This window comes from Saccopteryx leptura, chromosome 2, assembly GCF_036850995.1.
Source record: "Saccopteryx leptura isolate mSacLep1 chromosome 2, mSacLep1_pri_phased_curated, whole genome shotgun sequence".
NCBI lineage: Eukaryota > Metazoa > Chordata > Mammalia > Chiroptera > Emballonuridae > Saccopteryx > Saccopteryx leptura.
Genome location: NC_089504.1, coordinates 69,774,614 through 69,802,109, shown reverse-complemented (window position 1 = coordinate 69,802,109; position 27,496 = coordinate 69,774,614). Strand labels below are relative to the sequence as shown.

Here is a 27,496-nt window from a genome sequence, read left to right as displayed (position 1 = left end):
CTTTTTAGTCATCACACTCAATACCTCTGTTGAATAAGGTAATAGTATATGAAATTAAACCTGAGAGGCTCAAAATTATACACCTAATTACTTTCGTCTTCAATTACATTGACTAATTGACACAGCTATGTTAGCATGACCCCTGGTGGCAGCCAGAGCAGCAGGCATGTCCTCAAGCTCCTAAGAGCTAGTTAATTAGAGAAAGTGTGTTTTGGCTATAAATATCGGACAGACTGTATTTGGAATGAAACAAGCCATATTCAGCCCAGGGCCTCTTGTTGGACAACTGAAAGAAACTGAATGACTTAGAAATGTGGCTGGTTATTAAGCATGTTTTTCTAGCTTCATATCATAAGCATGTGAAAAGAAAAACATAAAATATGTTAGTTATATAGAGAAGATGACATTTGAGGGTTTATCACTTCCACTGCTCAGTGCCAGTACCAGCTATTTGTTCCACTCACCCTTGCCGGGGAAGATGCAGTGCCGCTACAGCCTGAGAGGACCAGAGTCAGAATGTTAAAAAAGAACATGAAAGCCCACCATGCATTCATTGCCTTGGAAGTGGGTTTACCATGAGTCTAGGTAGTATACAAAGGGCAGAGGTTCTACAATTATCTTTCAAATACATATCCATACAAGTTTGAAAAGAGTGGACAAAGAAAGGTTGACTTTTTATTTTTTTTTTAATTTATTTATTTTTTTTATTTTTCTGAAGCTGGAAAAGGGGAGGCAGTCAGACAGACTCCTGCATGCGCCCGACTGGGATCCACCCAGCATGCCCACCAGGGGGCGATGCTCTGCCCACCTAGGGCATTGCTCCGGCAAACTTTGCTCCAGTGGAGCCTTTGCTGCAGGAGGGGAAGAGAGAGACAGAGAGGAAGGAGAGGGGGAGGGGTGGAGAAGCAGATGGGCGCTTCTCCTGTGTGCCCTGGCAGGGAATCGAACCCAGGACTCTTGCACACCAGGCCGACGCTCTACCACTGAGCCAACCAGCTAGGGCCAACAATAATATTTTTTAAGGAAGAAATATGTATAGAGCTACGTGATTTTAATAGTCTTTACCTCCCACCCAGAGGGTCTGCTAATTTATAAAATGCAATATTTCCAGCTGACCTCCAGTGGCGCAGTGGATAAAGCATTGACCTGGAATGCTGAGGTTGCCAGTTTCAAACCTTGGGCTTGCCTGGTCAAGGCATGAATGGGAGTTGATGTTTCCGGTTTCTCTCCCCTCTTTCCCCACCATCTCTCTAAAATGAATGAATATATATATATATAAAATTATTTTCATATCGAAATAACATAGAAATTGCGAGCTAACCTTATTTATAAAATTAATTTCAAGCAAGCCTAAAATTTCCTTTTTAGTATAAAATGCCTATGTTTTTTCATGCAACTAAATGTAAATTATAATTGAAAATGTGAATAAAATATTTATTCAAATAAGCAAAACACTTCAAATAAATTGTTCTTCCCTGAGTTCCTTCCATTGTGATTGGTTTCATCTCAAAAGATAAATCAATCCAAGTTCTCTCTGGAGCTTCTGAAGAGCCTTTTAAACTGTAAAAGTTTTTGATTTTTGCATTTTATTTTGAATATTTTTCACAAATTCTGCTTATTTATGTAAGAGACCTATCATTTCTTCATATTTCTGTAGCCGTAGTGAAATTATAAAAATAAAACAAATTAACAATACTTTAATATTCAAAACATTGGTCTTTTTTCCTTATTGTATCATCAGATAAATAAGCCAGTCACCAAAGAGGAGAAGCTAAAATTGCATGACTATTTGACTTTTAACTTATCTTAAATTTTTACTCTTGTTTTGGCCTCTATCTCTTACATTTTTCATGTTTTCTTCAGTCATTCATTTTTTCAATAAACACTCCAAAGGACTTACTATTTCTAGACCTGAGGTTAGGCACTGGGGAGGGAGTGGGATGAGGGCGGATTGGAGGACGGGAGGGGCGGCAGTGAAGGAGGCATGACCCATCTTGTAATATCCTGTTCTAATGAGCAAAAATAGTCATTCATTTTTTTAACTAAAACAGTGACAGTAGTGTTGCTAGAGAACAGCAGTGCCGTTTATAAGTATAGTAAATGAAATAACTGTGCTTTGAGAGGCATAGCCTCATCTTCATAAAGAAGGTGACTTTGTATAGGGTCTTGAATGATGAGGACATCATTTTAGGATCATCAGTAAACATCTTGGCCACTCTTCATGATTTAGGCTTTATTTTCTTTTCATTTTTTTTTTCTTTTTACCTCTGTTCTCCACCTGTCCCTTTTCTTGACAAAGTCAAGAAGAAAAAATAGGGTATTTTACTGGCAGGATCTTCCTCCTAAAAGGAAACTCATAGATATCTTCTAGACTAATGAAATCCCTAATAATCCTCTCCCTCTAGTTCTACCTTTATCTATCTATCTATCTATCTATCTATCTATCTATCTATCTATCTATCTATCTTTCTATCTATCTATCTTCTATCTATCCATCTATCTATCTTTCTATCTATCTAGCTTTCTATCTATCTTTCTTTCTGTAGGGGCATGTTTTCTCTCAGGGATGACCCATTTAATAAAATAACCTTGATAGGCATATTATTTAAATCACTTTATGTGCAAAGAACTTGTTTATTTAGTTTCACAAATGTTCTTGGAAAAAAAGACCTCTTAAATGATGAAATATGTACAACAGTGTTAACTTTAAGGATCTTTGGAACCAAGAATTTAGAACGAAAATCTGACTGGCGTGTGGAATTCCCTGGTTTGATTCCTGGTCAGGACACACAGGAGAAGCACCCATCTGCTCTCCACCCTTCTCCTTCTTCCTCTCTGTCTCTCTCTTCCTCTCCTGCAGCCAAGGCTCCATAGGAACAAAGTTGGCAGGGGAGATGAGGATGGCTGCATGACCTCCACCTTAGGATCTAGAATGGCTTCAGTTGCAGTGGAGCGACACCCCAGATGGGTCGAACATTGCCCCCTGGTGGGCATGCTGCGTGGATCCTGGCTGGATACATGTGGGAGTCTGTCTGTCTCCCTCTCCCACCCCCAACCCACTTCTCACTTCAGAAAAATACGAAAAGAAAATCTGATTTTCACTCTCAATACCTACACGCTATAATATTTTCAATTTTACTGTCATCTCTAGAGCACATGTTAAATATAACTAGCAAAGAATTTGGACACCTACATTTTACCATTATATTTTAAGTTACCTTGTTGAAAGCTAAATGAGATATTCATATATCTGAGAACTATTCACCACACTGAATAAGCCCCTTCTATACAAACAAATGCATGATAAAAGGAAGTGTAAACTTCTTAGCTTATCCAAGTCATTTTTTAAATTAAATAAAAAATGTATACCTTTTGTGCTATTTTTGGGCTCTTGGGCTAAAACTTTCATTTTCTGGTTTTCACAAGCAAATAGAATTCTATGCATAGCTTCCAAAACCAGAATTTAAATACTATATATACTCATTATTAATTATGTCGTTTGCATTATAAAAGTGATAGCACATATTCACAGGTCTGATTTACAGAACATTTTGCTTCAATTACAACATTAAGTTGCAGTGGAACTCCTATGTGTTTACTTCTGATATTATTGTGAAAATCTATGATGTTCCAGGCATAAGTTGAGGAAAATACAGCATCAATGTCTTTAGTGGATTTACGTATTTTGTGAGAACCTTCCAGCCTTTCCACTGGTCAAATTGCACTCCAGGAAGCCAATATCTATGCGGGAGTTTTGGGGTTGCAGTAGTTTGGAGTCCTCTGATAGGAAAAAATGTGTTTTCTCTTTACAATAAGAGCATGTCTCAGTAAGAGCCAGGCAAAAGGTCACAGAAAATCTCAGGAGTGGAGACCTTGTGGGGACTAAAAAGCAACCTTTGGAACCAGAATTCTTGCTGTGAGTTTATTTTTGCAGATTGTTTGAAGAACAAATTTTATTTTTAAACTCACTCAATTTAACTGGCGACAGACTACACGCCACTCAATAACCTAGGTGATTTCAGCCGTACAAGTTGTTTTGTACTTACCAAGTTTTAGTACAGTTAATTCTCATCCATTCATTAAATAAGTATGTATTGAACACCACCCACCTACTAAGTATTCTGCCACATGATAAAATGACCAAGATGAGCAAGTGCTTGTGTTTAAATTGCCCACAATCTAATGAGGCAGATGAGTACAGAGTCAAATTCTTAGGAATAGGGTACATGATGGTGATTTGGTTTGAGGAGCAAATTCTGTAAGTTCTCCCCTAGAAACAGTCTTCAGCTATGAAAATGGAACATAACAGAAGATAAGGATCCAAAGGTGTCTCAAGTTTTAATATGTAGTAGTTCTGTTATCACTCAGTTGATGTTTTTAATTTAAAATAAAATTTTCTTTATTTACAAATGAATGGGTTTGTTTTTTGTTTTTATTTCCACCTGTGTAGGTTGTTATTTCTGTGTGTTCATCATTTTGTGACCGATTTTTAACTTATTTCTATTGTGAGAGTCTGGTCTGCAGGATTTCAGTCATTTGAAATTTATGAAGAGTAAGTAAGTACTGTTGCTAGTTTGACTAAAATCTGGCCAACTGTAATAAACTTGTGTATGGAAATAGTATGTATAGGCTCTTCAGTGTCTCCCTGCCAAGTTTGTCTTGATTCCTCTTCTCTGGCATCCTCCTCTACACGTCACTGAACACACCTGTGGTCGCCCAGGCTGTCTACACTGCAAGTACAGTGCACAATTCTGCCCTCATCTCGTGTGACTTAACAGCAACAGAAACACATTCTCTCCCTTTGGACCGCTGTTTTCACTTGGCTTCTGGCATCCCAATCCAATGTTCCTCCATAGGTCACCAGCACTCTCCTATGCTAATTTCTTACCTTTTTCTTTGTCTGTTTTGTTTAGAATGAATTAATTTAGTTTTTATGTATTGGGTTGACACGGTTTGCCAAACAATACAGGTTTCAAGTGTACAATTCAGTATAACACCACCTGCACCCGTACCATGCATCTCCACCGCAGGCCAAGTCTCTTTCTACTCCGTTCCCCGCCCCGCCCTCCTCCCCTTACCTTTAGCCCGCCTTTCACTCTGGCTATGGCCAGTCTGTTGTCTGTATCTATGTGTTATGTGTATATTTACATTTGTCTAGTTTCTTTTCATCTCCCAGTCTCGAAGAGTTGAAATACCCAAGGTTTCCATCCTTGACCTCTTATCTTTTCTAACCACACTGACTCCTTTGATGTCATCTGATCTTAGGGCTTTTTAATATCATCTATGTTCTAATAACCTGTTTGCAACTCCTGTTGTTTTTTTTTTTTTTACCTTCAAATGTATTCATATTTTAGCCATTTCTTTCCACTTCCATGGCTTCCACTGTAGTCCAGACCGTATTTAACTGTTTTCTAGTTTGTTTCAATAACCTTCTTAATTGTTTCTCTGCTTCTGACTTGAACCTCCTCATTCCACCTCAATATTTAAGCAGAATGGGCCTGTCCATTTTCTACTCAGTAACCCTGTGTTGGCTTTCTACCTCATTTGGAGTCAAAGCCATGATTCTAACTCATAGAATACCTACTCATCTTTAGATGATATTTCTTTTCATGACTCTCTGATCTCGCTTCCTAAGTCACTCTCTCTCTCTCTCTCTCTCTCTCTCTTTCATTCAGTCCATCCCAAATAAACTGGACCTGTTGCTGTTTTATATAATCTTGGCTCCTGAATAGCTTTGTTGTTTATGTCACCCGTACCTGGCATGCTTCCCCCCAATTATCCATGAGACTGGGGATCTTTATTTCCTCGGGTCTCTACTCAGAAGTTCCCTTAAGAAGGATGTGCCCCTCTCTCCCATATCCCAGTTTGCAACCCCCTCCCAGACATTTCTTACACTCTTTTGCTGATTTTTTCTTAGACCTTATTGTTATATTATATAAAATAATTTGTTAATATTTAACTTTTTTCTCCACTATACAAACAGGGAAATTTTGTAGGTGTTCTTCCTTCTATATGCCAGCACCACAACTAGTGCTAAAGTATAGTAGATACTCAATAAATATTTATGAAAAGAATGAACAAATGCATGCTCTCTCTAGTTGCTAGCTGCATATTGGATACCTTGCTGCTCCTCAAAGAAGCAGAATGAGACAGTTTAGGCTGCCCTTGAGTGAGGCCTTGTTGAGGCATTGTGACCAGTTTAGGGCAACTTCAAAGTAGGATGAGAACTGGGGCTGGCAGTTGGTAGCACTCCCCGTGGATGGGTGAAAAGCTCCCTTAATCTTGAAAGGCTATCTCTCAGGTGGCCACTGCACTTACCAGGTATGCTGTGCCTTTAGGACTATTTCTACTTCCTAGAAGGCTCTTCTTCCTTAAAACCACTGAGCTCCCATATCTTCCTCAATCTTTTACATATGTGCCATCTGCTCAAAGAGGCCTACCCTTTCTCTACCTGTTATAAATTGAAATATAGCCTGCCACACACATACACACTCAGACCCATGTAGTATTATCATTTGCTTAATTTATCGTTTACTGTTTATTGTCTCTCACCAACTTGTAGGTATGCTCCAAGAGGATATTTTTCTCTTTTGTTCCCTGAAAAATTTATGAGCACCTGAAACACTATTCATAGTTCCCAAATACTTGTGGAATGAATGAATGAATGAGTGAGAGAATGAATGAATAAATGGATAAATTTCAGGTTTCTGACTGCTGATTGGTGATAATTTTACTACCTGGATTTCTGGAACGTGATGATAGTACTTTGATTTCACTGATGTACAGGGAAGGTGAAGCAGAGGCTACCTCCCGGAACAAGCCTGTGTCGCAGCCCACTGACGATATACTGCAGGGCCCTCTTTTATAGAAACTAGGAAGCAAACAAAAATCTAGAATAGTAATGAATTCCCACCAACTTGCAGGAACAAACCTGGGTGCTTGAGAGTTGAAGTAGCTCTAATGTCTCTTTGTTTTCAGGGTGGACGTGTCTCTATTTTATCTGAGGGGTGAGGAGACTTGAGGTAAGCTTAGAGCCGTAATTCCAAGCTGTATCTATACTTTTTTGCCCCGAGTTAATGCAGGAAAGATGTGATGGAACGGGTCGCCACGAGAGGGCACTGTGGGACCTCTTTGTGATGTTTAGCTTTGCAACGTAGTCTCGAAAGCTCAGGAACAGAAGCTTTAGAAAGCCTAAACATAGGGGAGTATTTTGCTGATGATGATAATTTTGTTTTATTTTGAAAATGCATAGGATAAGAAAATATGTGTTAATTTGTAATTGGAATAAAAAAATTGCAAAAAAATTCTAATAGAAATTTCACACATAAAAGATACATAACATCCCTTATATGTCATGAAGTTATACCAAGCCTAACCTCCTAATTTTGAAAATACTAATTAAAATGAGACTAAGACACAATTTTTCTCCTATCAGATTTTTAAGAATGTAAAAGTCTTTATAGCTAAGCAGTCTCATAGATTGTTGGTGGAAGCATTAATTTGGTTTGATTCTCAAGGGGGAAATTTGGCAATATATGTGAAAGTTATAAAAGCATTTACCTTTGACCTCCCTCCACATAGTCAAAAGAATATATTCTATCCATTTACCCTTAGATACTAGGTTATATATGTAAGTGCTTTTTTATTAAAGCTATTTAATAATAACAAAATTTGGAATATATAAATATTGGGGATTCTGGTTAAATAACTTATGGTGTATCAGAACACTAGAAAAACACAAAGCTGAATATAATAAAGATGCTGCTTATTTACTGATATTAAAAGCCCTTTAAATTACTTTAGGATGGTGAAAAAAAACAAGGCTTATAACAATGAAGAAAGCATGCTACTTTTTGTAGGAGGGGTAAAGGATAATAATATGCATACATATCTGTCTTTGCAGACATTTTGCAAGGACGCACAGATGTCAGTAGAGGTGGTTTTGCTAGGGTTGGGAAATGGAGAGGATGGAGGTAAGGATGAGATCACTTTGTCCTATATGCCATTTTGTGAGGCAGAGATTCATGCAAGTTCATTACCTATTCACAAAACTATATATATATAGTTTTGGAATATATAAATATATAAATATATATATATAAAGAATGAACAAATGCATGCCCTCTCTAGTTGCTAGCTGCATATTGGATACCTTGCTGCTCCTCAAACAAGAAGAATGAGATAGTTTAGGCTGCCCTTGAGTGAGGCCTTGTTGAGGCATTGTGACCAGCTTAGGGCAACTTCAAAGTAGGATAAGAACTGGGGCTGGCAGTTGGTAGCACTCCCCATGGATGGGCAAAAAGCTCCCTTAATCTTGAAAGGGTATCCCTCAGGTGGCCACTGCACTTACCAAGTATGCTGTGCCTTTAGGACTATTTCTACTTCCTAGAAGGAAATAGAAGGAAGAGATACCCTTTCAAGATTAAGTCAGAATTATATATATATATATATAATTCCAGGAGGTAAACTTTCAGTTAGTTTATTATTCAAATACATTAGATATATAGATCATAGTTACCTAGTTTGTAAGTTCCCAATTGCTTGAAATAGATGAAGAAGAGTCCTTCTAGCAGCATTGAAATAAATGAGGTGAATTTTTCAGCCAGGTTATCATGAGGAAAAGTTGTATAGCTTGAATTTTTCTTTGGGACCTCTTTTTCTTCTTCAGAGTTTTTGTGACTTTCCATAATAGCCTAGTCCCCACTTTATACCATTTGTCACAGATTGATCTCCCCTTTGGGCAAAGAGGAAATACGTTATTGAAGCTTTTCCTTACTTTGTAACGAACTTATTCTAGTAATACATATTCATTTTTTCATGTAATGGTTATTGAGTATCTACTACAAATCTGGCAATGAACCACCTTCTGAGGATACAAATCTGTCAGGTATAACCTTTTCTTTCCTTCTAAGAGCTCACAGTCAAATAGAAAGATGGCAGAGTCTAATTGCTTTGAAGGGTGATATGTACCATGGAGAACCAAATGGGGTATGATCTCCTTTACTTGAGAGAGACTAAACATTGTATCATTTCATGAATTTTAAAATATAAATATAAATTCTCTAAGCAAACAGAGGTAGGGATGGAGGAAGAAAAGAGAATTAATGTCTCTCTCTCTCTCTCTCTTTTTTTTTTTTTTTTTTTTAGCACGTGTGCGAGAGCCGGGGGTCAGGGAGAGAGATGAGAAACATCAGTTCTTCATGATGGCATCTTAGTTGTTTACTGATTGCTTTCTTATATGTTCCTTGACCAATGGTTCCAGCTGAGCCAGTGACCACTTGCTCAAGCCAGTGCCCTTGGGCTCATGTCTGTGATCCCACGCTCAAGCTGGATAAGCCAGTGCTCAAGCCAGCGACCTTGGGGATTCAAATCTGGGTCATCAGCACTGCAGGTTGACACTCTCCACTGCACCACCATCTGGTCAGTAAGAGAATTATTCTTAACCAGAGAGAAAAACACTTAAGGAAGTCAGATATTTGAAAAAATATGTGATCTATTAGAACAAGTGTTGGGGAGTTTAGTCTGACTAGAGTGTGTATGTTCATTTATTTATTTACTTTTTGTATTTTTCTGAAGCTGGAAATGGGGAGAGACAGTCAGACAGACTCCTGCATGCGCCCGACCGGGATCCACCCGGCACGCCCACCAGGGGGCGATGCTCTGCCCCTCCTGAGCGTTGCTCTGCCGCGACCAGAGCCACTCTAGCGCCTGGGGCAGAGGCCAAGGAGCCATCCCCAGCGCCCGGGCCATCTTTGCTCCAATGGAGCCTTGGCTGCGGGAGGGGAAGAGAGAGACAGAGAGGAAGGAGGGGGGGGTGGAGAAGCAAATGGGCGCTTCTCCTGTGTGCCCTGGATGGGAATTGAACCCGGGTCTCCTGCGCACCAGGCCGACGCTCTACCGCTGAGCCAACCGGCCAGGGCCTGTTCATTTATTTTTGCATTTTCAGAGGAATCACTGCCATTATTGCTACTATTATTAAGCACTTCATAATAGTACGTGCTCTAGGTACATTGTGCCATGTAGTCATAACAATAAAACTGAAGTACTTATGTTATATCCATGATAGTAATAATGATACTAGGAAATATAAAAGTTAAATGATTTGTCTAGAGTTACACAGGTAGGTAGAGCTAGGGCTCAATTTAACACCTGATTTCCAATCCTGTGCTTCAAAGTGTGAATAAAAGTGTTTTCCAAATCTGTTCTTCTTTCAGATTCCTGTTAACTTTTTTCCATCCCATTCTCAAATGCTGGGAATCAGCCTGGATGTATTTCAGCAGCAGTCTCCCCTGCACTTGGGATTCCAATGGGGTTTGTCCTGTAGGTAGTATAGGCAGAAAACCAGAGGGAAAGGAGAAGATTCTAGTGTTAGATTCTTGGACTCCTTTGCATTGTGTCCTCTTGTGCTTCCTAGGGCTCCCAAGCAAATATCACTGATCGTCTCTAGGGGCCTACCCTATCTGACTCTTGTTGAAAGAAACTGCTTCCTGCCTTGTCCTAGTAGACACCAGGGTGAAAATGTGTCTCCTATCCCTCCCCTTGTGGTTTCCCTACATACAATCCGCCATTTTGTAAATAGCTTCTTTATTGAACTCTCTTCAAATTATCTTTACTTGAAAGTGCCATCTGCTTTTAGTTGGTACCAAATCAGCATTTAAGAATCATTGTTATTATTGAAGTGAGAGGGGATGGCAGTCTAATGTGGCAGTAAGGGGATAAGATGGGTGCCACAATGATATGAGAGAAATCTAAATAATAAAAAGGGCTCCTAGAAAAGAATAAATTATTTTTATATTAAATGAGAGGAGGGAAGGCAGAGAGACAGACTCTCACATGTGCCCTGACTGTGATCTAGCCAGCAAACCCACTTAGGGGGTGATATTCTTCCCATCTGGGCCGTTGCTCCATTGCTCAGTAATCAAGTTCTTAGTGTCTGAGGTAGAGTCCATGGAGCCATTCTTAGTGCTCAGGGATAACTCACTCCAATGGAGTTGTGGCTGCAGGAGGGGAAGAGAGAGAGAAAGAGAAAGAGAAAGAGAGAGAGAAGCAAGAGGAGGGGTGGAGAAGCAGATGGGCTCTTCTCCTGTGTGTCCTGACTGGGAATCAAACCTGGGGCAGCCACACACCTGGCCAATACTCTACCACTGAGCCAGACAGTCAGGGCCAATATTTTTTCTTAAGGTTTGAGTTTTGTAAAGGAATTCAAGTAAACCTTTATTGCACCTTTTCCATTATTCTTCTCAGAGAAAGACAAACTAAAGTACTAATCACATGGTGACATAGTGGTTCCTAATTGATATCAAAACACAGTTAAAGTCTGCATGTGTTGAAGTACATGAAGCACTTTCAAGAGGGATTTGCCAAGTATGTGGTGGTAATTCAAAGAAGTCATTAGTATCAAGTAGGTATGACAAGAAGTAAGAGGGATAGTCTGTCAGGTGGATCATGCAGTGAGTGTATCAACCTCCCTAACCTTAGTTCTGAGGATGCGGGAGGAATGTCAGCACATAGCAGGATCCCTACCATGAAATTCAGTTCAGAGTCAAACTCCAGATCCTGGGAAAGGACAAAGGGAAAGGCCAAAAGAGTGCAGGTTGGAAAAATCACAATGAGATTGACATGTTGCTGCATCTTTCACATGTTTCCTAAATCCACTCCATTGTGCACCAGACTGGAGCAAGGCTGAAAGCGCTGAAGGTCAAGTGGCTCTAATGTTGGAGAGCAAATGTCCCTAACACATCCCATTCTCACCGGCAGCCAGCTGTGAGGATTCTGCCAAGCCTATGCTTTCCTTGTGTGCTCAGAATATCTATTTCCCCCTCGTGTTCCAAAGCAGCAACACTGGTGCATTTGAGGAAATCTCAGGTTCTTCATCCGTGTCTTCAAGTTGAAGAATATAAAACAGGGCAGGCATAAAACTAATGGAATTGCATTATTAAATTCTGTTTCCTGTGAGATTCCTTTTCATGGTCAAAAGAAAAAAAATCAGAAAATGAAATATTTTCATCATGAGCGTCTTTCTGGGGTTTAAACTGTATTTTGATTTATAGTCTCTAGGGATGATATATAGAAAATGGCTTCTTAAATTAACACATCAATTACTTAGCAAATGGGTAAGAGTGATTGCACTGAAATAATAAATAACCCTTATAAGGAACATTTTATGGGAGATAAAATATAGATGGTCCCTTTGACTTAAACAGGTGCTGTATTAATCACTGAGGTGTAAATTATAGAGGTGAAGAGTTTACACTTCTTTTCTTTGTGTTGAGCATTCTGATAAATGAGTGTCTAATGTGACAGGAAAAGATAACATAATGAATATTTTATAATGCTTGAAGGAACATGAAAAAATAAATGACTGACATTGTATTATGTTCCAGGTAGAAATAAAAAGCACGAAGTTCCTGGCCTGGGATACTCCAGTGAAGGGGTCTGGCTGGCAGCATGGCACCAGCGCTGAGGGAAGCGATGGGCTTCAGCTCCAGGTGGGTTCGGTTCTCCCAGACACAGCATATTCACCTCTCTGGCTCGTACACACAGAGTTCATCAAGTAACTCCATCAAGCCTTCTAGCCTTTCAAAATATAGGACTACCGCATCTCTTTAAAAGATACAGATTTTTCATTCTATGCTGCTTTCAAGTCAATGTAGATTCTTTTTTTTTCTCCTTTTGACTTTAAGTTATAGAACTGGTAGCCATGACTGAGTTTCCTTCTGAACTGAGTGTCAAATACCTGATGTACAAATAGAGTGAAAGATGGAACTTCATACAGTATTTGGGAATGAGGAGGGTTTGTGATTTATAGAAGTGACCGAGGTGGGGACTCAGAGTCATCAAGCATTTTGAAATTACACTCTGTTTTATAGCCTGCTTCATGGCAGGCACTGAGAGCTAAGTTACCTCTGAGGACCCAAAACTTGTCACTGGCAGAATTATGCAATTAGAGCAGATAATTCCATAACTGAAAAGACTCTTTGATTTCTGATATTCAAAATCTAAGAGATCAGAAGTAATGATTAAGTATATCCTTTGTGGACCAGAGTCTAATTATGATCCTTCCTGAGTTTGTACCTTCAGGAATCTGTTAAATCAGAAAATATGCATCACCTAGGAACATTAATATAAACTGTTGTGGACTGAAGAGAGTACTACACTATTGACTTAGGGAACAAAAGATGTGTTATACAACCTAATTTTTAAAATCATGTTTTAATCCTTATCAAGACCCACGTTACTAGGTCTACATGCATGTCTTATTGTAATTCACACAGTTTCAAAGATTAATAAGAAAAATAAATTATTCAAGGCAAACAAGGCAAGTGCTATAAAAAAGATACCAGGAACATGCCATGCGTTTTTAGTCTATTAATCAAATATGTTAATAAGCCCTCCTTTTAACACAGCAATTCTATAACTAGTGACTTAATGTAAGATAATTAGATGTTTAAAAAGATTTAAACAAAGGATGTTTCTCATAGTTTGTGTTAATAGTAGTGAAAATAATAATCAGCCCAAATACTTAATTGTGTTGAAATGATATATATTTAAAAAGAATGAATTTCTATAGAACTATTAAAATAGATGCTTGAGACATAGGAGAAGGAGCAGGCACATTTTTAAAGTTAAAATGGCTGGGTGAAAAAATATCTTTATAGCATAACATTAGTGTATGTATAGAGAAAATATAAGAAAAGAGATCTATATGATGATTTTTATTGGTTTTACTTTGTTTTTTTATGATGGTTTCCCAATAAATATTTTTATTATAATAATTATAAAATAAAATTTAATTATGAACATTAAATCATTAATTTTTATAAGATACAAAATAAGATTATAGATGAATAAGGTCATGAAAAAATATTCACCATACTTTCCAGACAGGTTAAAAAACAGAAAAGGAGTAAAGTTCTCTATATGTGTTAAAGGAAAAGCATATTTATAGGTTTTTTTATATAAAAAAAATCTAAAACTTTTCTGTTTGAGTAAATTAAAGTTTTAGAGAGTGAAGATAATTCCTATATAGTAAATGTATAAAGGCCCCTAAAGAAGGAATGGTATTTGAGTAGGGCCTTGCAGGCTAAATATACAGAAATGTGCTTTCATTATCATGGACAGCTAATTCTGACCCTTTGAAATGGGTAAATGTATACATTATGTTCACTTATGTTGTTTTATATCTCATTTTTTAGATAATAATAGCAAAAGTGCTACACCTTGCCCAGATTTGAATATTAAGTATATCTTTAAAGCTTAGACCAAATAATCAATTTGACATACTAAACACTATCTTTTATCATATACTAATGCTTTGTAAATATTGCTGCCTTTAAAACAAATATAAAATTACATCATTGTATAAGTAATTATAATTAGAAAATATTAATCAACTCTTTGAAGTTATTTATGTTTCATTACCATATTCTAGTGCAATTCTTAATTTTAAATTTTTCAGACTTTAGTGGTGTCTGAATATGTTTCATTTGCTTATCTAAAAATTATAGAATAGCTCTTAACTTCTCTGTCTCCCCATCGACTGTGGGTTTCTAAGTACACCCTTGGCCCTTTTTATTCTTACTGTATATTCTGCTTAGATAATCACTCTGACTTCCATGGCTCCAATATTCCCGAACATGTATCTGAACCCACACTCTAATTGTCTACTAGATAAATACACAAAAAAACCACAGGTATCAGCCTCACCTAGTATACTTCCTGCCTTTTTCTTTTCTTTCTTTCTTTTTTTAGCAGAGACAGAGAGAGGGAGAGATAGGGACAGACAGAAAGGAAGGGAGAGAGATGAGAAGCATCAATTATTTATTGTGGTACCTTAACTGTTTATTGATTGCTTTCCCATATGTGCCTTGACCAGGGGGCTACAGCAGAGTGAGGGACCGGTTGCTCAAGCCAGTGACCTTGGGTTCAAGCCAGCAACCTTTGGGCTCAAGCAAGCGACCATAGGGTCATGTCTGTGATCTCATGCTCAAACCAGCAACCCCACACTCAAGCTGGTGAGCCTGAGTTCAAGCCAGTGACCTCGGGGTTTCAAACCCGGGTCCTCTGTATCCCAGTCCAACACTCTATACACTGCACCACTGCCTGATCAGGCTCCTTCAGATTACTCTTGAGTGGGGTCTCCTTCTTCCACCCTCCCCGGATATCACATCAGAAAAGGCGAAAGCCTGCTTGATGGGGAGAGGTGCATATGAGGAGCTGCTCAGTTGACTGAGCAGGTCTGAATTATCCCTAGCTAGTGAACAAGAGAAAGGGCCAAATTTGTTAATAATTTTATTAGCATATTAATGACATCAGCTGAAATTATTTTTCTCCTTTTTCTATCATCAGTAACTTTATTCTTGGTAATTCTTTATCATTCTCTTCTGTGCTTTTCTTCCCAATATGCGCACTATAAATGTGTGAGTTAACATGAAGCAGAAACTATTGATAAATCATGGCTGAAAAAAAATATGTGCAGTGGTAGTTTAGAGTTGTCAACATACCCATATAGATGTGATGGACAGATTTGATATTTGACCTGGGCTCAAATATTTATCCTGTCATGAATTGGTTAAGCCCAGAGCATAATATTCTTCTCAAGCCTCAAAGCTTAATTATTAATTCCTAATTGTCCCGATTCTGTAAGTCAACTCATAAGTTTGTGGAAGCCTTTGAGAAGTGTGTAAGTACTTTGCAGATGTGAGTATTGACAGATATTAGTGACTACAAATAGTAGGTACAAGTTACCAAAAAACACATGTGTGTATATGTTTGTGTATGCATCCGGAGAGAGACTATTTCTACTAAAGTAGGAGTAGTTGTTGTTCCTATAGGAAAATACCACTTTTTCTTTTTAGCAATGTATGCTCAAGTAAGTATTTGCAGAGAAAATTCTCTCTTTTTCACTTTAATGTGTGTGGCTTGCCCATCAAATCAGTATGGTTCATTTGTTCTCTCTATTGGAGGTGTTCTCTCTGCCCTTTGATTATAAAGGGAAGTCAACTCTGGACAAAATCCCAAGATAATGAACCTGGCAACACAATGCTACTTCTTTTTATGAAATCCACTCATAAAATAAATGTGATATGAAAATTAAGACAGAATATTAAGATAGTATTGATTCATTGACCTGGAAACTATATCAAACTACATAATTTTAATAACACTTCCTGATGTGAAATTTAAGCTGCAGCTAACATCATGCTACAAAAAAATTATTTAATATTGCCAGCAACTCTAGTAATGTTGAATTTTAACAATTGAATTTACATTTACTTGAAGTACTATAATGAAGATATTTTGCAACTTATAATTAAATATTGGAAATTATCAGAAGATGAGGATTTGTTCATACAAATCAGTACATAACAATCATTCACAATTATATGCATAGATTAAATCAAAATGCATTTCATGTTTTTGCATTGAAATCACTTCAAAGTTTCAAATAACGTAGTAAAATCTGGCAGAATTAAATCATCACCAATCCAAATTCTCACCTGATTTCTTTTTATGTATGTGCTGTGTTCTTGTGCTTACATTTTTCAAGAATATTCATATGACTGAAAATAGAGCAGAGCTAAAAAAGAAAGGCACTAACTTTCAAAATACGGTGCTCAATAACTAAAAGTGCAATAATTCAAAAAATGTTAAGCATTTACTATGTACATTGTACTGCTCTAGACCTTTGGGGAATATAGATATTAAAAAACTATTTCTTCAAGTAATTATCATCTGCAAGAGGAGATATACTATATACACAGATGGTACATTGAATAGCAAGTACTATTAAGTAGTACTGACATACTATTTATGCATATACAAACACACACACACACATACATACAGTGGTACCTTGAGATATGAACAGACCAACATACGAATTTTTTTTAAGATACCAGCTGTGATTCGGTCCGTAGTTTTGTTTGAGATCCTAGCAAAATTCTAAGATACAAGTCATGATTCGGGAAGCTGCTGCTAGTTGGTGCGTCCAGTATCGGCAGTTTGTTATACGAGTTGACTGACTTACAAGCTCAGTTACAGAACAATTTAAATTCGTATCTCAAGGTACCACTATATATATATTGGTATATATTGCAAATATATATATATATATATTGCAAATATCATATCTATTTGCATAACTATTTATTAGTGTAAATTTGTATCTCAAGGTACCACTATATATATATTGGTATATATTGAAATATATATATATATATATTGCAAATATCATATCTATTTGCATAACTATTTATTAGTGTTAGATGCCAAAAGATGAGAGATTAAAAGCCAGTTATTTTCCAGAAGACAAACAACTTTTCACTGTGTTAAAGCAACTGAGAAGGCTTCTTAAAGGAAGCTGAACTTGATATCAATTAAACAGAGCTCATGTGTAGGCTGGGAATGGCATTGTAGATGGAGGGCACAATATGTATACAAAAATGACTTCAAATGCGGAGAAGACAGAAAAGAACAGCTAGCAATTCTTCCTTTAGTAAATAGGAGAAGTACTGAAGAGGAAAAGTGAACAGTCATTTTGTTGGTCTTGAGTATTAACCCAAGAACTTGGTTCTTTTATGATCCTTATCCAGTGATCTGTAGATTTTACATTGTGTTGGACTTCAATAACATCACAAATATAGTGCTTTAAATATTTTTGTAGAGCCAGAGAGAGGTATTGCTACCCAGTATACTGGCATAGGGAGGATACCTTCAAATGGGAGATTCATTTCCTGTTTTAAGGGGACAAAGAAGGGTCGGAGTGTTCTTTCACTAGTTATCCCTCAAGTAATTTTAATTCAAATTAATCAAGATGCCATATTTTGATTATCAAAGTGGCATATTGGGGTGGATGGCTATATTTACTCCTTTCTAGGTCACCTGATTTTCTGTTAACTTTTATATTTTATTTATCATACTTTCAATTTCCAATAATATGTTTGTTAGTTATTACAGTATTCTGTTTTTGTTTTATAATCATAGAACACATTGTTTTATTATGTGGAAATTGATTCCAGTATTTTTGTTGTTCTTTAATTTTCTATATTTTATCTCAGGTTATTATTATAAGTCTTAGCTAGAGGTCTCAGTGATAGTGCAGTTTTGCCCAAATCACTGATCTTCTGTTCCCTATTTGTATGTTAGAGTAGGGTTTTAGAAGAGGAGCTTGAATAATTTAATTGTCTACTGGTGTTCTGGAAACCAAGCAGGGGAAGGGAGTTATAGGCTCCTTGATAAAATATGTCAACTTCAAATAATAGCTTTGCCCAAAGTCTAAAGTATACCATATTTATTTTCTCCAGAGAAAAAGTTTAGAATATGGGGTTTGGGCTGGATGGGAGAGATGACAGGAATCGGAGAGGTCATTGCCATTTGTGGGGGATGAGAGAGCAACCAATTCAAAATTTTATGAAGTTGTTCATTGTAGGACTGCACCTCACCCCTGTCTTCTGAAGCACTCAGTTCTTACAAGTACTGGGCTTCTTGGACATTTCTGTGAGTGGCTAGCTAAAATCTTGTACTCCACATGGGTACATGGGCGGTCCTTTCTCCACTCTGCTACATCATTAGTCACTTCTGTCTTTTCTTCCTACTCTCCACAATATAAGGAAATATAGCACAGTAATTAAGAGTATGATTCTGAAACCAGACTGCCTAGGTTTGAATCCTAGCTTCAACACTTATTGAATGTGTGATGATGTGCAAGTTGCTTAATGCTTCTGTGCCTTCATTACCTCATCTGTGACATGGAGATGATGATAGGGATATCACAAATGCTAAATGAGCTAGAGCAGTGCCTGACATACATTGTCGGCTGCTTGTCAGCCTTTCTATTGTCATCTCTCTTCCTATAGCATCTCCACTTTAAGGCTCTATATGTTGATTAAAAAAAATGTTTTGCTGTTATTTGCCTGAGGTTTGGGGAAAGAGAAGAGATTAATACTGTTTCTGGGTCAAATAATCAGGTTTTATTTTTTTTATATTAAGGGTTTTACTTTTATTCTTCTCATTACACTGTCATTTGTTTTCCTGACAATAACATTTTTGTGAAATTAGTAAGCTGTCTTTGAGCATACTTCGTAATTTTATTTTAAAAACCAGAAAGAATAACTTTTAAAACACTCAAGTTAATTCCAGAGTTTTATTTATCTACGTGAAAAATATCCACTATTTTCTAAGATTTTATTTTAGAAGTATATGCATGGAATCTCATAAACTCTACTTAAGTCAGTGACTATTTTAAGACATTGCTAATTGTGTGAGAACTTACCTACAGGATGATTTAAGGACACATCCCGATTAATATTACAATTTTAAAAAGTCACAAATAAAGAAAATTTTATTTTGCTGTGTGTAACCTATTAAACAGGCAATAGAATCCCTATCTTCTGTGCACAGATTTTTGTGTTATAGAAATTCAGTTATTTAAATATTTATAAAATGAGAGTGGAGAGCAGCACTTTTGAAAAGCAGTTAATAATGAACAGACATCAAGGGAGCTGTCATTATAACAGCAAAGTGCTTTTCAACCCCAGTAATTTCAGTGCTGCAGAAGCAGGCCATCAAATTTAATTAAAAGCAGTCAAAAATAAACTGAGAAATTAAACTGTAGAAAGCTGTCCTTTGCCAGGAGCTAAAGGCAGAGAAAGCAAGAGAGAACCTTGAAAGTAGTAATGCATTGATAAGCCTTACTGCCTGCAACTTGTAATGCACTCTGTCAGATTTTAGTATCAGTTAAACTAGATTAATAGAGCAATCACTGATTCTCTATCTTAAATCCTTCTCCTTCGTTCCCCTATTATAGGCTCCCATGATAGATGGAAGCCTGAGTGGGTCAAAATTCCAATTCATTTCTCTGCTCCGTCACTTTTTAAATAATGCTGGCATCTACATTGTGCTGGACACCAGCATTCTCCGTGATATTTTAAAAGCAGAAATAAATTTAGTTATTGACAGGCTTGCAGCCCTTATTTCCAGAGAGGCTCATTTCCTTTTTATTCGACAGAGGGAAAAAAAATGCCCTGGAACGTGAGCGATTGACGTCTCTTTCTACCACTAGGGGCTACCACAGTGAAGAAAATGATAAAGAGAAGATCACAAATTTATTGCAGCTTTAAACTCTCAGATTAATGTGAATCTGCAGAAACAGTACCACAAGGACAAAAACAATTTGCCCTCGATCATTTTATTTTTATAACAATGTTCTTTAATGAAGCTAAAGCTTCCCTGCTGTGACCTTATTATGTTTTTCAACATCAGTGAGAAATAGATTCCTCTGAATGGTAAGAGAGCTCATGAAACAGCAGGGATATTGAAATAGAGGATCAATTACTTTTCTTGCAGTAATTTTGAACTTGAAATGGCTATAGCAGAGCCTATGTAGACAAGAAGACAAACCCACTTATTGAAAGTTGTGTACGTATTGCACAAATCACAAAAAGCTGAGGTAAACAAACTGGTTTATTTTCTCATATCTTTCTATATGATTACGCAGCATCCTTTTACAGAACAGTGTTCAAGATTCTGTTGTCAAAGAAGCAAACAAAAACTGAAACTAGAATTTATTTGTCTCATCAATTTAAACGTAAAATTAAAAAATATATTTAAGAATCCTTCTGAAAATTGCTAACATTGCTGCTTATGGGATAAATCTTATTCATTTTCACCTGAAGAAAGAATCTGGATTATGATGGGAAATTAGATGCCCAGATGAGGATAGAGACAGAAAAGAGTACAAAGGTTATAAATGTAGTAGATTATTATTGCATTTAGGAAATACTCTGATTTGTGAATTGCTTTCATATTCATTAGGTCATTCAGTTCAGGCAACAATCCTAGTAAGCCATGACATCAAGCAAGCATTGATGTCTTCTTACAGTTGCTGCAGCAAGGAAGACTGAGATAGGTTCAGCGATTGATACCATTTCATACAACTGACACTTGCACCTAAGGAATAGCCAGTACCCTTCCTTTCCCTTTAGTTTTTGTAAGAAACTCCCAACTTTCAAAATGCAAATCATTCAGCTGTAATAAAAGCAGTGTTACCAGAGTATATCATTTCCATTTCCATCTGCTACATTCAGGCAGGAAGGAATCATTTGTGCTGATATGGGACTTTCATGGATCACTGGGCCTTTAGAGAATGGAGGATCTTAAGTGTACTACATTCAAATGATTGTTCTGCTGCACATGCAGGACTCCACGAGTGTCTAAGGCGTAAGAAACTGAGATAGCAGTAAAGGGGCTGTCTGAGAGACTTCTTCACAAAAGGGCACATAATTTGAAAACCACATTCTCTTCTGCGCAGAAACTTTCCTGCCTGAAAGGAGATTGGGGTGGGGCTTGGGCAAGAACATCAATCACCCTGGTCAGTGAGATCGACTTAAAAAGATTGTGGAAGGTCAAGGGGCTAGAGAGTCTTGGAACTCCTTAAAAAGAAGAGAAATGAATTTACAGGATTAAGATCATAAGAGAATGGACTAAGTAAAAGTAAGGAGTCTAGAGATGTAAGGAAAAGGTGCTATGATATCACATAGAGGAGAAAGTATTGAGAAATTAGAAAAAAATAATAGCTAAATTTTAAATAAGAAGTTTGTTCATTTTCATAAGTCAAAAATTGTCATTTAGATATTTTAACTTTCTAAAACTATTTTTAATGTTTCATATAAATTTATTAAAAGGCTGCTGGCTAACATTCTACCTTCTCAATATAAGATTGGTATCAATATTAATAATGATAATAAAAAAAATTATAGCATTCATTATGTTGTGACTATGTGCCAGACACTTTTCTAAGAACTCTAAATGTACAATATGTATTAACTATTATATACAGTTATAATATATTAACTACTATACTCCTATTTTAAATATCAAGATGGTATCAAGTGTAGAGCAAGTTTAAGTAGCTTACCTAAGAAAAAACTGCAAGGCTACTAAGTGGTAAAGTCAGGGTATTTACCTCTACCACCTTCTTTCTCCCTCGCCACATTTTAGATCATTACCTAATGTAATACGGAATCTGCTTTTCTTTTTTTTTTTTTTTTTTTTTTACAGAGACAGAGAGAGAGTCAGAGAGAGGGATAGACAGGGACAGACAGACAGGAACGGAGAGATGAGAAGCATCAATCATTAGTTTTTCGTTGTGCATTGCAACACCTTAGTTGTTCATTGATTGCTTTCTCTTATGTGCTTTCACCGCGGGCCTTCAGCAGACCGGGTAACCCCTTGCTTCAGCCAGCGACCTTGGGTCCAAGCTGGTGAGCTTTGCTCAAGCCAGATGAACCCGTGCTCAAGCTGGCGACCTCGGGGTCTCGAACCTGGGTCCTCCGCATCCCAGTCCGACGCTCTATCCACTGTGCCACCGCCTGGTCAGGCCAGAATCTGCTTTTCATTAGGAAAGTTTTGTTTTTTCATTGCATTAAAAAATACTTTAGCAAACTCAATAATCTGTGTGAATTTCAAATGAGAATAATATTATTTAAACATTACTATTTTGCCTTTATTTTTAATTGTTTTTAATTTTTTTTTCAATTTCAGTTCACATACATTGTTATTAGTTACAAGTATATTAACCAGTGATGGCATATAACTTAAGAAGTGATCATCCCAATATATCTCACACACATCTGGCACCATACATTGTTATTAGAATATCACTGATTATATTCCCTATGTTTACATCCCCACGACGATTCGATAACAACCAATTTGTACTTCTTATTCCCTTCACCTTTTTCACTAATTCCTCCAATCTCCCTCACATCTGGCAACAATCAGTCTGTTCTCTGTATCTGTTTCTTTTTACTTGTTTATTTTGTTAGATTTAGTTGTTAATATATATGTATTTGTTGCCATTTAGTATTCATATTTTATATCTTTTTTCTTTTTTGGGTGAAAGAGAGAGATGGAGAGAGAGAGAGCTAGGGACAGACAGACAGGAAGGGAGATGAGAACCATCAATTCTTTGCTGCGACTCTTTAGTTGTTCATTGATTGCTTTCTCATATGTACCTTGACCGCGGGCCTTCAGCAGACCGAGTGACCCCTTGCTCAAGCCAGCAACCTTGGGCTCAAGCTGGTGAGCCTTGCTCAAACCAGATGAGCCCACGCTCAAGTTGGCGACCTCAGGGTTTTGAACCTGGGTCCTCCCCGTACGAGTCTGATGCTCTATCTACTGTGCCACCGCCTGGTGAGGCTCTTTTTTCTTATTCTTTAAGAAGACCCTTTAACATTTAATACTGGTTTGGTGGTGATGAACTACTTTTGGTTTTTCTTGTCAGGTTTTTTTTTACCTGTCATTCAATTCTAAATGATAGCATTTCTGGGTATAGTTATCTTGGTTGTAGGTCCTTGTTTTTCATTATTGTGAATACATCTTACCAATCCCTCTGGCCTGCAAAGATTCTGTTGAGAAATCAGCTGACAGTCTTATCGAAGTTTCCTTGTAGATAACTAGTTAGTTTTCTCTTGCTGCTTTTAAGATTCTATGTCTTTAGTCTTTGGCATTTTAATTCTGATGTGTCTTGGTGTAGACTTCTTTGGGTTAATCTTGTTTGGGACTGTCTGTGCTTCCTGGACTTGTATGTCTATTTCCTTCACTAGTTAAGGAAGTTTTCTGTGATTATTTTTTCAAATAGGTTTTCAATTCTTTGTACTCTCTTTCCTCCTTCTGGCACCCTCATGATGCAAACATTAGTATGCTTGAAGTTGTCCGAGAGACTTCTTATGCTATCTACACTTTTTTTGGATTCTTTTTTTGTTTGTTTGTTTTGCTGTTTTTATTACATATTTATTTATTCTTTATATTCCAAATTGCTGATTTGATTCTAGGCTTCATCTACTCTACTGTAGATTCCTTGTAATTATTCATTTTAGTTAGTGTATCCTTCATGTCCTGCTGTGTTTTTTCATGCTGTTGAAGTTTTCACTAAGTTCATTGAATATCTTTATAACCCATGTTTTGAACTCAGCATCTATTAGATTGCTTGTCTCCATTTTGGAGTTTTGTCTGTTCTTTCATTTGGGACATGTTTCTTTGTTTCCTCATTTTAGCAGCGTCCCTTTGTTTGATCCTATGTATTAGGTAAAGCTGCTGTGTCTCCCAGGCTTGGTAGATTGGCCAAATGTAGTAGGTGTTCTGTAGGGTCCAGTGGCACTGCCTCAATCACCTAAGCTGGGCACTCAAGATGCACCCCCCATGTGGGCCGAGTACACCCTCCTCTTGCATCTGAGCCTTGATTGCTGTTGGCAAGCAAGGACTGGCTGCCATCTCCAACGTTCACTGTGGAGGATCAGCTGTGCGTCGGCCCACCCTACAGTACAGGGCATCCTTCAGCAAGGCTCTGGTGACCGCTGAATCTTCCCTTTCCTTGAGTGTGTCACTCATGCAGTTGGTGGGGTTGTACTCTGGCATGGTCTGTCCACCGGGTACACTGGATTTGGGGCCTCCTGGAAGTTTCCAGCTAAAGTCAGGCCTAACCAGCATGAGCTACAAGACAGTCTGCAGATGGCTGTTACTTGTGCTGATCTTGGACATGCCAAGGCAAAGCCAAGTTGCAAACCACTCTGACAGCAGCTAGTGCTGGGCTGGTGGGCTCTCAGCAAGAGGTATGGCATATCCTGAGGCCAGATTCTGCTTGTTTGAGAGATTTTAGAAAATTCTGAAGCATGAGCCAAGACAGGCCATTCATATGAAAAAGCCACTGAAACAGCTTGGGTGAACCCAAAAGTTGGGTGAGGTGAGGCCTTACGGAATCACCAGGGTGGGGCCAAGTTGATGGAGCCAAGCTGATGGAGACTAAGATATGGTGTCCCCGGCTCTGTGAAGGGGGGTCTCAGAAAAGAACAGTGGCCTCTGCCAGCATTTTTGTCTGGAAAAAAACTATTCCCTCAGTTTTTATCTTGATGCCAGAAAATTCAGGTCCCCCAATAAGTCTCTGGTGCCTTTCAAGCTGCTGCCCCAGCAATGGAGCTCATAGGGAGTGAGTCCATATGAATCCAGGTACAAGCCCTTTAAGAGGAACTGCCTGGGACTCCAGCAGCGCTCCATCTCCCTCAGTCTCAGTCTCCTAATAGTTTTGACAGCCAGAAGTTATAAGCACTTCTTTTATTGGAACTCAAACCCCGGGCTTGGGGGCCTGATGAGGGGTCAGGACACTTTTTTCTCATGGGGGACTTTTTTTTTTTTTTTTCCTGAAGCTGGAAACGGGGAGAGACAGTCAGACAGACTCCCGCATGCGCCCGACGGGGATCCACCCGTCACGCCCACCAGGGGCGATGCTCTGCCCACCAGGGGGTGATGCTCTGCCCCTCCGGGGCATCGCTCTGCCGCGAACAGAGCCACTCTAGCGCCTGGGGCAGAGGCCAAGGAGCCATTCCCAGCGCCCGGGCCATCTTTGGCCATCTTTGCTCCAGTGGAGCCTTGGCTGCAGGAGGGGAAGAGAGAGACAGAGAGGAAGGAGGGGGGGAGGTGGAGAAGCAAATGGGCGCCTCTCCTATGTACCCTGGCCGGGAATCGAACCCGGGTCCCCCGCATGCCAGGCCAATGTTCTACCACTGAGCCAACCGGCCAGGGCCTCATGGGGGACTTTTGAACCTGAGATATCCCTCCCAATTTTTATCTGCCACATGTAGCGTGGGACCAGCCTGTTCTGCATCTTCACCCCTACTACTAGTTTCTATGTAGTTTCTTTTTTAAATTCCTAGGTACAGGACTTCCATTCAGTCAGATATCAGGTGGTTTTAGGTAATGGTTGTTCTATAGTTCAGTGGTAATTTTGATGTGGTTGTGGGAGGAGGTGAGTATTGCATTTACCTATGCCACCATCTTGACCAAAAGTCTCTCCATTTTGCTTTTTAAGATAATAGAAAGGAAAAAATGTTAGCATTTTTATAGTGTGATTCTTTTAATTCCTTATTAATACAAAAATCTGCTGGCACTCTATGACTTTATATAAGAAATGAAACCAGAAATATCAGGATTTGTGCTGCCTGTTACCAATTCAACCAAATAAATAAAGACAGGGATTGAGTCTTTTATGGACACTTTATTTAGTTGGCTGTCAATCTGAGAAGACGGGGGTTATATTCTCAAATTATCTCAACCCCCTATCTGCAGCCAACCCTTTTATGATGGGAAGAAAAGGGTAGGTAAGGGTTTAAGAATTTCAAGGGAGAGTTAATCAAATCATAGTCAAAGTTAACTGGGTCATAGTCAGTGTGAATTCCATCCTTGGAGCACAAAGTCTTTGCTTGCATACCCCCGGGGCACACAAGTGGGCTACCTGTCATCTCCTGAGCACAAAGACAGACTACTTGCTGATCTCCTTAAGTCATGTGGGCCTGCTCATGTATCCCCATTACTGGAACAAAGCTCTTACCTGCACTAACCATCAAGCCCACTGACTATAACAAAGCCACCAAAACCCAAGCTAAAATTTTAACTCCTGAATTACCTCTATCAAAATGATTGCCATGATATGTGAAGATATACAATAAAGGCTAATGTCAGACTGAATCTTTAAAGATGAACTGAGTGATAAATATCTACTAGAAAATGGTTTTTAGCATAATAGAATCTGTTATAAACTATCCTATAACTGAAAATATTTTAATTTGCTGCTTGCTAAGATTTATGGGTAACCTCAAAATTGACACTTATGGAAATTTTGTGGTCGTTTACAAATATGTGTAGAGCAAAACAAGTTTGAGGCACCCTGCACACACTTTCCCAGCTAAGGTGAAACAAGGGGGTGCTCTGTCTTTTTGTCTAAGTTTCATATGTATGAACAAGTATTCTCTTAATGGTTTATTTAGTACTACATGTTTTTGCAGTTTTTTGTCTTGTGTGTGTGTTTGCTATTTTCACTGTATAAAATAACCCTCAAGTGTAATTCTGAACTTCTCTTTGTGTTCTTACATGCAAGATAGCTGAGATTTGCTTTGTGGAGAGAATATGTGTATTAGATAATTATTATTCAGATATGAATTACAGTGTTGTTGGCTACATATCTAAATTTAGTGAATTGACAGTATATGTTAAATAAGGTATCTTTAAACAGAAACACAATTAAAGTAAGGTTATACATTGATTAGTTTATGAAAACATCATGACTGAAGCTGGCAGGAACGTAACCCTGTATTATCTCTAGGAGCAATCCTTCAGTGTTCACAATTTAGTATTTCTGGTGACTTTATAGAACCTAACTGCTAAAACTAATGTTTGTTTATACTATTTGTATCTTGGCCAAAGCAGAATACCTCATTCCAATTCATTGCATTTCTTATACCTTTCCAACTTTCTTCCAAATCATCTTTATGATTAAGTCAGAAACTATTTTTATTCACTGAAATAACTTATAAATTTATTTTTGGAACAAAATTATATTATCTAGCACTTAAAATAGTGTTGTCTTCACAATATCTTCACTTTAATTATAAAATAATAACCTCTATATCTGTGTGATAAGAATTGTGGATAAGTGCCGAGTGAG

The 27,496-nt window shown here is 37.9% G+C and overlaps 1 protein-coding gene across 18 annotated transcripts in view; it reads left to right on the top strand.

Moving 5' to 3' along the window:
• PTPRD (protein tyrosine phosphatase receptor type D) overlaps nt 1-27,496 on the top strand; it is a 2,469,774-nt gene that overhangs the window by 709,588 nt on the left and 1,732,690 nt on the right. For 17 of the 18 annotated variants that reach the window (XM_066368144.1, XM_066368143.1, XM_066368136.1 and 14 more), the window contains exon 4: nt 12,384-12,488. The gene's annotated coding sequence lies outside the window, so the exon portion shown is untranslated. The remainder of the gene's footprint in view (nt 1-12,383; nt 12,489-27,496) is intronic. The other variant, XM_066368139.1, reaches the window with a different exon arrangement.